Genomic DNA, 12,767 nt, shown 5'->3' with positions numbered 1-12,767 from the left:
GTTAGTTGTCCGTTTGTAGTACAATGTTTAGTTTTAGAATAATACTAATAAGGCATAAAAGTTCAGCTAACACGGCATGTTAACCATATAAACTACCATCGGGAATCAAACCCGGTGTCTTTTGCATCAAATACTGTACGAACAGCTGTCTTAATAGTTAAACACTCAGCTACTGCACAAATAAGCCTGTGATGTGTGTGGATAGAGAAATATGTAAAATAAATAATTAAACATAAAAAAGCAGAGACAATTTTTCGAACTGTCGATACTTTTCCACGAAAGGGAAAACGTTTGAAATACTTAACATTTGATTTTCGTTAAGATCAGCGATCCCCTTCCTCACTATATGGTTAGACTATGCGCATACGGTGCGGGAGGTCTGGTTCGATTGGCGGTAGGGGATCATGTGGTTTTGATCCCATGTTAAACTGTAGGTCCACGTCTGATATAGCCTCGGTGCAGGGCCGGCGCTAGCAGTTTTGCCGCCCTGGGCGGTACTTTCACATGCCGCCCCTTTAATCCGCAAAACTTATTTTGACAGAAGACATTCAAGTGCCACGAAAAAGTAAGATGCTCCATTTAAAAACATACATGAAATGGAAAAGTAAACAAAAAAAAAACTTCCTCTCTTGAATGCTTACGTAATATTTAAACGACTCTATACATGACACAATATTCAATATGCTCGTTTTCGCTGTATAGGGGTAGTTGGGATAAGTGGGGGCACGTTTTGCAATGTTCAACTTTCAACTACTGTATCAGTAACACTTTTCGGATTATCAAACTGAAAGTATGGTCGTATTAACTATGTTTTGTACACTTGATAAGCATAGGGTCCATTTGGAAGCAATGTAAATACTTGTTCCACAATAACATGTTTATTAAACATCAGTTACTGTTCCCTCCTATATGTTAACACGGGGAATAAAGAAGGCAAAGTGGGGGCAGAGTACTTGTTGTCTACTGCTGATAGGTCCAAGTTTCACTTTTCTGCTGCAGTTCTATCCAGAGATACAACATTTTGAAAATGGTACTGTGGCAAATGTAGAAAAAAACAAAGAATGTCAATATTTCAAAAATATGTTTTATTTTGTTCTGAAAACTCTTATATTAGAAATATTTGCTGGACATCATTTGCTTATCCCAGAAACATTAAAATAATGAATATGTGATTACAGTTTGCCCTGATGCTTGATATTTGGTGCGAGGAAAGTGAGACAAACAAAATAAGCTTTAGTCTAGTACATAAAAAAAAGAGCTCCTGATGAGGTACGTCTCTGGACTAAAGACCGTCTACTGGTGCCTAACAGTTCTAAAAATGGATAAATAAGAATAAATGTAGGCTACACCTTGAAGCCTATGTAGATTCATAGGTCGTTGCCTTAAAGAGTGATAACTATTACAGGGAATTGTAAGGCATCCACTTATAGTTTATAGGATACAAATAGAGTCTATACAAAACATTGACTGCATGAACTAGATTTGTAGTCTATAGTTTTACCTTAAAGAAACGATAGTGTTTATCAATATCAGCCACAATGGAGAACTTAATTGCGAAAGGCATAATTACGAAAAGCACACTGTCAAATTTAACAGGGCTATAGAAAATAGCCCTTTTGTGTACAATATCTACATCTTCTCGAAGTGGAAAACGAGACTGCATGCCAATTCGTTCAAGGAACTTCAATTCATACACATTTTTGCTGACTTTGACTCTGCCAATAGACCTATTTTTCACGTAATCAGCTGCATAATACTAATCTCTCTCTAAGCCATGTGCTGTAAGCCAGACAATTCACTGTCTTCATCATCTTCGATGTATTATCGGAAATACCTGCATCTTTGTCCGTGTACCCACTTACCCTACAGGTAAAAAATTTGTATCCCCACTTATCCCACTGTAAAAAAAAATGTGGGGTAAGTAGGGACACCTCAATTGTACATATACTGACAAACAACATAGTACATTCAATTTTTATAAGTACCTTATCATCTCTTCTTAACCGTACAATGTTTTCCCCGGGTGCTTCTGTAACAATTATATCAGGATAGCCCAACGCTTCAAGATCTACGAAAGTTGATCAGATGCTAAAACATGGACCCATTTTTGGCATAGGGGTATTCTTTTAGGCTCTTCATATTAGATAAAACCACTCTACCAGACGAATGGCACTATGTCCACACTCTTCAAATTTGGAGAAACTGTTTTCATATTTTTTACCAGATTTTAGAAAATGTGCCTGTCCCCACTTACCTCAGCTATACAGCATCTGTGATATACAGCAGCGCACACAGAACATTTTTAAAAAATATACTTTAGTCACGACTAAAAATTTTAATTTTTAAGCTTATTTTATATCAAAAGATGTTTCCAATAGAGTATGGAGCGTGAAGATAATATAGTAAATCAGATATAACGGCAAAACTAAGTGATTAGCCTAACCCTTATAATGTACTAAAACACAATAGAGATTCATAACTTAATTGAAAGAAACTTTTCTTGCTTTGATATGAGCAAATTCCTTTATCACATTCGCGTAGTCCACTGTTCCAGCCAATTTGTGTTCTATTGATATCATCGCTAGCAACTCAAACATTTTTCAGACATGGAAGAATGTAGATCGTTTTTAATAAACCTAAGTTTCGAAAAACTTCTTTCTCCACTTGCGACTGTTACCGGTAAGGTTAACAAAATCCTAAGTGCAACACTGACATTGGGAGTAAAGTCATGTTCCTTAATTTTAAAGTCTCTTTTGGTGAACTTATATAGCTTTAGGCTTAATTATAGCGGATAACACTTCAATTCGTTTTTAAAAATCACTGGAGTTAATATATTTAGATTCTTCGTGTGTTAAAATGCTGGCAAGTTTAGTACACTTTTCAGACAAAGGTTCAGGTAGCATATCTTTAAAAATACTTATATCGTAAAGAAACTCGAAATACTCGCTGATATGTTTAAGTTGCTCAAACCTTTACCTTAAAGTTAACAAAATCACGTTTAGAACTTTGTAATAAAAATCGATCTTGTATCTTGTTTGTGGATCTTCAATAGCTTCATCCTCTGCCTTGTACTGACACTGTCTCTTCTTTCAACTTCGAGCTTATACTATATTATCTATCCGTGGATCATCCATATCTAAAGCTGATGCCAACTCCATCGCATCAACTAAGTAAGATTGAAACTTTGCATCAATTCTGCTTCTCTCAAAGTACTCAGATATATTTTCAAGAAATCCGACTGCATCGAATACATGAGAATCAATGCTTTGGAGACTTTTGCTTACTATGCTTACGTGAAGTAAAAAGTCATTCCAAATAACGAGTGAGCAAAGGAAAGTAAAGTCTTGGAAAGGAAAGGCTAGAACGGCATGTCTCAAGTGGGAGTGTACGTTTTGCGTTCTTCGACTGGAGTGTTAGAAAATTGCTGAATAGAAAAAGATAAAAAAAGATATCTTGATAATCCTATCCACCCTAGCTGAAAATCTTATGTACGCCACTGCAAGGGAAATATTGAACGAGAACCTGTGGCTAGTGGTTTGATAATTGAAATGAGAGAGAATTCTCTGAATTTGCTGAGTGAGTATTTCTCTAAATGTGGGTGAAGTAAGTTCAATTACATTCTCAGGTGAACACAGTTTTATTTTTCCATGTGGGCCTATTATGAAGCATTATATTTTGATAGTATTATTTTCCGTTTCAATTTTTGCCGCCCATTAGATTTGCCGACCTGGGCAGTGGCACGGCTCGACCCCCCTCGCGCCGGCCCTGCCTCGGTGCTGAACAGAAAGTTAATCAACCAACAAACCCAGAGGCGGCTAAATATGCTCTATTACAATCTGTTCTGGGTTCCCATTCATGACAGGAACCTAATAGTGTTAGTGTGTCTCAACCGGAAGGATATGCTAGAGTATTTTTCGGCAAACAGAAGACGGTGATTTAACAGCTGCCAGTATATAATTAGATCATTTCTTTCAACAAAGTAGCAATCGAAGTTTATGCGCATTTATCTGGTAGAAGTTCAGCTTAAAGACAAACCAAGGCCAGGGCGTTGAGGCCTCATGAAAGTCTTTTTTCAGAATAATCAATATACTGTACGTGTTAAATAGAAGCTTAGTAATTATATTTTTTTATTACTGATATTTCTCATTCCGAAATTATTTAAATTTTTCAACGGTTACGATAGAGATTTGAAATTAAATTCAAAACTAATTTCAAAATATTATAATAAAATACAACAAATCAAAATAACGGCTAATTTGTTATCAAATAAAATATTTCACTTTCTCAGTAACTTTTGAAACGACTGTCATCGAACATATAATATCGGTTAGGCAATAATAATGTTAAAAATAATGTTCTTTATTTGAAGTCATATTATATATATATATATATATATATATATATATATATATAGGGTTTTTTGAAAACAACGCCGACAACGTTTGGCAGGTGATTACTGACACCAAGATAAGACAAAAAGGTATATACCAAGTTGGGTGCACAAATGCTTCCTGTCGGAGTTATAGCCTGCCGAAAATATGAAAAAAAAAAATCAAATTTAAAAATCCATAGGTCCGAAACTATGGGACCTACCGTAGTCGGGTCAAGACTTCACTTAGAAACTATGTGTCCCATCTAAATATCCACGTTTCAGATTCCTGTTTTACTTCCGCAATAATTTGAAGTTGCGTGAGTACCTTAGGATTGTGAAACATGGATTTTTGGATAGAACACATACTAGTTCGTAAGCAAAGTCTTGACCCGACTACGATAGGTCCCATAGTTTTGGAGCTATAAACCTTTACAGTTCATTTTTTTCATGTATTCAGCAGCCTATAACTCGGAAAGAAAGCATTTGTGCACCCAGGTTGGTATATATAGTCTTATCTTGCTGTCAGGAATCATCTCCCAAACGTTATCGGTGTAGTTTTCAAACACTCTATATGTACACAATGGATTATACAGTATATTAAATCAAAGCATTATTTAAAAAGAACATTTAAAAAAATAAAGTTGAATGAAGTTTTTAGTTTAAAGTTCTTCTACTATGCCATGTCTTAAGATAGAGAAGACGGGTGATAAACGAAAAAAATGAGGGGAAAAACAGAACTCCGAGAAATTCAAATGATGTCAACCACAATCTTACATGGCCTGTGATCCAACCAGGACCAACTCAAACTAGAGCCATTGAGCATTTCTATTATATGAAATTGTCTTTTAACTTCAGAAGTAAAATGTTTAACGCTGTATTCTGTCTTTCACGTATAGAATTTCAATGTAACTCCTCATTGAAAAATGGTGGAGTGCAAGGACCGCAGAGGTTTACTTTGGATCTACGCCTGTATTGCTTCTAATTCCCGAATGAGTCCCTATGAAGATGAAAACATTTTGAGTTGATTTTGAGTTTAATGTCCCGTTCAGCAGCGAGGCTATATGATACGTGGACCTACAACTCAACGTGGGATCTGAACTACACGAGTTCCCACCGGGAATCGAACCCGGATCTTCCACGCCAAAGGTGTATACATTAACCATTTAGCCACGAGGGAGCTCACTATATTGTTTTAGGAAGAAAAAAAACATATGTTTTCATGAGGATTTCATGAGAACATTGAACTTCAACAACGATTTTTTACCTGTCTAAATTGTCACATGTACAGTAATTTCTATTATTTTTCCAATTTTAACAAAAGAGACACTGACCAAAGCTTAAAATCCACTTTATTTTAAATTATAATTTGTAACTGTTACGGATATCTAGCATATCCTTCTTCAGACACTATCGAAATTAATGAAAATACAGACATATATATAAATATTGTCCGATCCAAAGCCATGAATAGTCTTACTATTTTTCCAATGTAATGATATTTAATTATTTTCCCTCTACTGTGTCGTAAGACTTTGACATTGAAAGATGAAATTAAATTCATCTCTAATTTTATATATACGTTGTATTTTACTAATTTCATTTTTTTAGAACACCTTAAAGATTTTATATTGGAATTTTTCATAAAAAATATAACAATTTACAGTATTTCATCTTATTCGCTATTGTATATACCCGTATGTATAGATTTAAAAAATAAAAATATTTCATTTGTATTTAAAGCAATACAGAAGTAACTTTACTAGAAGTCTGCGTTGCTACTGCAATTCCATTCCGAATCCTTTATCATTATGATTAATAAAAATATTATAAGTTAGAAAAAAAACATAAAAGTATAATTTTATTTGTTTTGAGATAATGTTCAAAACTACTGGAATTATTTCTCAGCAGAATTAGAGATGATAATAAAATATGTATGTAGGTATATCTGAGTATATGTGTAATGTCTACAGGGTGTTTCAAAACAACACCGACAACGTTTGGAAGGTGATTCCTGACACCAAGACAAAAAGTATAGACTAATCTGGGTGCACAAATGCTTCGTTTCGGAGTTATCGGCTGCCGAAAACATGAAAGAAAAATGAACGTTAGAGGTCCATAGCTTCAATGGTATGGGATGTACTGTAGTTGGGTCAAGACTTTATTTAGGAACTAATATGTCCCTTATCCAAAAATACATGTTTCAGAATCCTAAGGTTCTCACGCCACAATTTTTATGGAAAGAATTTGGCTACGGGCATACAATTTGAAATACTCGCCAATTACCTCTATAAAAAATTGTTGCGGAAGTAAAGCAGGATTCTAAAATATGAATTTTTGGATAGGGCACTACTAGTTCCTAAATGAAGTCTTGACCCGACTACGATAGGTCCCATAGTTTTGGAGCTATGGACCTTTAAAGTTCATTTTTTCATGTTTTGGGCAGCCTATAACTCCGAAAGGAAGCATTTGTGCACCCAGGTTGGTCTATGCTTTTTGTCTTATCTTGGAGTCAGATATCACTTCCCAAATGTTGTCGGTGTTGTTTTGAAACATCGTTTATATATGTATGGTGAGTTTCTAATGCTATCATATGTGTAAAAGGCCAGATCTGCTGAAAAACTGATTTATTCTTTCAGAATATCTTACTGGCTACACTGGTTTTGCACATATTCATCCTTCCTTTGTGGTTCACGCGGTTCACTATAGTCAATATTCTTCCTATTTCGTCTAACAGATGCTTCAGACTAGAGACGCACCCTTGAAGAGCCCAACGGCTCCAGACCCTCCCGAAAAAACTTCCTAACTCAACATGCATTTGTACACTGTCTCAATAAAACTATACTTGTTTAACAGAAAAATGATTGATGTAGCATGAAAATTTGATCTTACACTTTAAACTGTACTTTTCCTCTTATAAAAATGAGCTAGTTCTATCATTTTTTCCCCCTAAAATAAAGGTGGAAATATTTTACAATTATTTGTCGTCTTTTCGGGTGCAGAATAATACACGTTCAGACGTAGTGATTTGTAATATTGGACCCCCTCCCACAAAAAATATAAAAATAAAATTAAGTACGATTTTCATTACCACTATGCCTGTTTCACTTGTCAAAACGGGACTATTTTACTTTACATTCATCTAAATGTTTATTACATTTTACATTGTTTTATATATTTTCTTCAATGAATAACAAACTATCACTAAACGATAACTTCTAAAACTTTCGGGAACTCATTTTTTAATCATTCGTAACTGACAATCTTCACTAATAGTCAATCTGGGCTATCGTTAATTTCTTCCATTACTTCAAATATATACCCAATATTAATATTAAAAATATGTGCTAGTTTCAAGCAAGGAGACCGCATTGAATTTTTAGTTTTACGAAATACGAAGAAAAGTTAATCCTTTTCTTGTAAAATTCTTGTTTCAACGATTTCTGAATGAGTTGATCAATCGCAGTACAAAGTTTTTACGTAAAATTTGTGGATGTGTAGTTCATTTCTTGATATCCTTTGACAATTTAAAATATTAGACAGTTTTAAAAGTTATTTTCATAATAATTCCGGATGAATGAAATTGTGTATATTGCTTAGCCAGAAAAAGGAAGTTCCGAATTTTCACTAAAAGAGGTACGTAATTTCGTCTCGAATAACTTTCAATCTTGTGTATTACAATGTTCTTTTTTTTTTAATTTCTGGTAAAAAAAAAATGAATCTCCTCGACAAATTTATTTTTGCTCCAATAGCCATCGAGACCAGTGGGGCATGGGGTTCTAGAAGCCTTGATTTTACCAGAGAGGTAGGCAGACGCATATCTATCGTTTCTGGAGATGTTCGTTCAGCATCCTTCTTAATACAAATTATATCAATTACGGCCCAAGATGGCAACGTTTCGTCAGTTCTTGGTACGTTGCCGCCTGGAAGGGAACTGGAGGAGATATTTCTTCACTAGTATTACATAAACAAGGAACAATACCATAATTACAAGTATTAAGTACACTTTTAATGTAAAAGTGATTTCACAAAATTCTTGTAACATAATCCAAAACAAATATGCTCAATTTTATTTATTTTCTAGAGATTTCATTATGTTAATTCTGTTTCTATAGTGTATTTATTGTGCCACTAAGATTATTATTATTACTTTAAAAAGTTGTAAACAATCATATATTCAAACGAGCCTTTACATCCCAAAATGGAAAACTAATTGTTGTAAACATGTTATATTCAAATTTCTATTTGTTTCTATAATTTGTAAATTTTGTGCAATATTATTTAATACTATGTTTAGAGGGAATTTGATACATTTAGTTCCATTTTATAATAATAATAATAATAATAATAATAATAATAATAATAATAATAATAATAATAATAATAATAATAATAAAAAGAATATTATCAATCTTAGGTAATTCAGTTTTAAACAATAGCATGCCTATATATTAACTATGTTGGTTGGGCTGGATTGGGTACAAAACGTTGCGTCCGAAACCTTGTAGGCAGAACCTCACGGGCCACAATCTCAATGATCAAATCAAATTCTCAGAAAGGTAAAACAATGTAACCTATGTAACAAACATTTTGTTACTAGTTATTGATTTTCTATTATTTCTGACAGTGAGGATATGTTTAGTTTAAATTCTTAACATTTTGTTGCTCTTCTTGGTATTTTAGATTTTAAATGTAATGCAGCTAACTTCGATCGATTCCTTATTTTATAATTCATTTACTATTATTATTATTATTATTATTATTATTATTATTATTATTATTATTATTATTATTATTATTATTATTATTATTATTATTATTATTATTATTATTTCTGTGTCATGAACAGCCTAATGACCAAATTACAGCACTTTATCAGACAAAAATAAACACATTGCATACAATGTAACCTACCTACTGAAAAAAATAAAACAATAATAATAAAAAATAGTATCGGATTAAACTATAATTCATTGTTAAATTAATACCAAATACTGTATTTTTAGTCTCAAAATAGGTACATCGTCAAAAATACTACAAATGGTATTTGTCGAACTTTAAAATTTATGCTTCTGTATTGATAAAAATAGATGTTTCAAATTAGATAAAAGAATTTGCCATTCTTAAAACTACGGATTTCGGATTCAAGGAAAATAATGTTGATACATTTCTCATGTTAATATATTGTTACTCTTATATCCAGTGGCGGATCCAGGATATGTTCAAGGGAGGGGCTAAACTATAGTTTGCCGTTTTATCCAGTGTAAAGCAGGATTGAAGCTCATTTTATCCCGTGTATACCTGAGCGTCAAGGGTGGCTATAATCCCTATAGCCCCCTTGGATTCGCCATTGTTTATACCTATATCATGTAAGCAGTATTCACTATAATATCTATTGTCGAGCATTTTCTAAAAATCTCTTTCAATAAGTTTTCTCCTGTCCCCTGTAAGCCCCAAAATTGATTCCAGTATTTATAACTATGTGAGTAGCCTAGTAATGTTTATTCATTTTAGGGCATAGTAGCCTAATAAAACATTTTTGGACTGACCCAATTTTATTTGCCAAAGCCATACATATACTATTCCAAATAACCACCAAACTCTAGTCTTGATCTTGCAAGCATCTTGTATGAATATACATATGAGCTGGCATTTTTAAACTCAGACTACTGTTTGAAAATCAACCTTAATATTCTTCTAGTCCCTTAGACTATATCATTAATATATTTCTGTTATATGCAACAGAAATATATTAATCTCCATTAACTACATACATTGCTCACATAGTATTGAGTTTTGTTAGTATATGATATATATTTAGTTTCCTCACAATTTGAAATGAAATGAAATGAAATCTTTAACTTTTACGTCCCACAGTTATGCCGGTTAGGCTAAAAGAGACGGTGATGATGAGAGATAAGTGAAATAGTGGAATGAAGAAAGTGGGAGGAAACGGGAGATCCCCGAGAAAACCCACGAGCAAGGTGTTTGTCCACCACAAAGTTCATACGGCGCTTATCTTCAACTAGCTGGATATACCCATTCTTCGCATGGGAGCTGTATTTGGAAGTCAACGCCTCTGGGAGTATCACTATTTATTTCAGCGACCGCGGAAACTATGGATTTGACACTAATATCGGTCATTTTGGATTACTTTCACGTCTCGGTATCCGTCCCTGGTGATCCCCGGCTCGCAGCGGAATAGGGTGAATTTGAAAGTTAATGCGATCAGAGTTTCAACATTGATCTCAGCGACCGCGAAAACTATGAATTCGATACTAATATCGGTCATTTTCTACTACTTTTACATGTACAGGTAAACGCGCCGCTGAGACCCCCCTGGTTCGAATTTTGAAAAAAAAAAAAGAACCTTCGCCTTGGTCTGGGGCCTGGACCAAGGTATCCCTGATCAAAATTTGGCAACTCTCGGTCAACTTGTCTGGTCCCCAGGACGGTCCGGTGAGCGCCCCCCTGAGACCCCTGGTACGAAATATATATATAAAAAAAACGCTTCGTCTTGGTCTGGGGCTTGGATCAAGGTACCCGTGACGCAAATTTGGTAACTCTCGGTCCACTCGTCTTGTCCCCAGGCCGCACACAGACACACACACACACACGCACATACAAACAAACTCTTTAATTTATTTAATGTTTATATTATATTACATTATATTAGATATATAGATTAGATTAGATTGGATAAGTTATTTTACACCATGTACTAACAATATCTAAATCAATAATAATAATAATAATAATAATAATAATAATAATAATAATAATAATAATAATAATAATAATAATAATAATAATAATAATGTCTTACGAATACGTAGGATGCATCTTGTAATCAGCTGTTGCATAAAGGATGGTTACCCACGGCGGCAGAAGGCGCAATACGTGAAACATAGCGATTGTTACGACGTGGGCGTTTGTACTTCGTAATACACTGGTCATAAAGATTGTCCTACGTCATAGTAAACAAGAAAACATTGGAAACAGAGAACAAATATTTTTAAAGTGAGTTAGTTATTCCGTTTGCTCAGGACAGAAACATACAACGGTAGGTGTGTTCAGAGAGAAGGAGCGTTGTTCTCGTGGCTGTAGGACATCTTGTTGTCAGGACAACATCTTACACAACAACTTTCCTGTTTTACAATTTGCGCATATGTTAAATATTTTATATTACGGACGTGTTTAAGTACGAGGTCAAATTTAAACTATAATATGCAGTCATTTTCTATGCATTTTGAAGATTAAAGTATATATCCTTTCTATTTTGTAGGTAAATAGACCGTTCTTCTTTTCAAACATGATTATCTTTTTTTTCTTGCACAAGCACGATATTTTCATTAGATGAAGAGTTCTAAAGTATTTATGAAACCTGCATGATAAAAAAAAAATCCAAGTGTGTATTTAAAGGTAAGAAAAAAAAACTTTCCGAACTAAATAAGCAATATATGATGAAAGAAACCGAATAGTGCCTCGTTATAGGTTGCATGCAAGGATTAATCGTATACCAATGGTAATTTTGTTCATACAGGGTGTCTCAAAAGTCTCTTGACATAGGGAAACTGTTATTATTAGAGTTACAACAAAATGTAAGAGGGGAAACCGTCTCGAAATGTGGTTTTCAATCTAAACTAAACTTTTTTTTTTTTTTTTTTAAATCGGGTTAGCTGTTTCGGCTGTACACTCTCTATGCTCCCAATGTTAAATGAAAATGCAACTTTGTCATTTATCTGGACTCACAGTGAATGAAATTACTGTCTTTTACGCTAACGTGTTAATGCCCAGGCCTCATTTCAAACAATAGCTTCATTCTCTTATGTTCTGGGTCCAAATAAATGGCAAAGTTACATTTTCATTTAACATCGGGCGCAGAAAGAGTGTACAGCCCAAATGACTCATCCAATTAAAAAAAAAAAATCTTTTACTTCAGATTGAAAACATCATATTTGAAGAGGAGTTCCCCTCTTACTCCCCTCTTACTTTTGTTGTAACTCTCATAATAACAGACAGTTGCGGCGATTGGACGTTGAAAGTGGAGGGGGGGCATGATCTGAATATTTGTATATTAATCTTAGTTTCCCTGGTTGTTTCTAACACTTTGTTTGACGAAATGTGGTATAATTAACAGGATACTATCTTTTTCGGTTAAAATACCGTATCGTACTTCATATTTTATTAAGTAAATTGACAAGAACAACGGAAGTAAGCTTTGTATTAGATGTAAATCCACTAGCCTTTTGTACTCTCAAACAAATAAAGTGTGAGAAGAGATTTGATTCATTGCACATGAACATCTTAAAAATCTGTCTGAGAAAACTGTGTAATCAGACTAAAACAAATAAATAGAAAGAATAATATTAATCATAGCAATGAATAATGAGGTTTG

At 33.8% G+C, this 12,767-nt stretch overlaps 1 protein-coding gene across 6 annotated transcripts in view; it reads right to left on the bottom strand.

Annotated features, from left to right (window-relative positions):
• LOC145673486 (lactadherin-like) overlaps positions 1–12,767 on the bottom strand; it is a 648,675-nt gene that overhangs the window by 195,027 nt on the left and 440,881 nt on the right. The window lies entirely within an intron of this gene.

The sequence above is a fragment of the Thermobia domestica genome, chromosome 16 (genome assembly GCF_964235325.1).
Source record: "Thermobia domestica chromosome 16, izTheDome1.hap1.1, whole genome shotgun sequence".
Lineage (NCBI taxonomy): Eukaryota > Metazoa > Arthropoda > Insecta > Zygentoma > Lepismatidae > Thermobia > Thermobia domestica.
The sequence above is the reverse complement of the archived record's forward strand: the minus strand, read 5'-3'. Positions and strand labels throughout refer to the sequence as shown.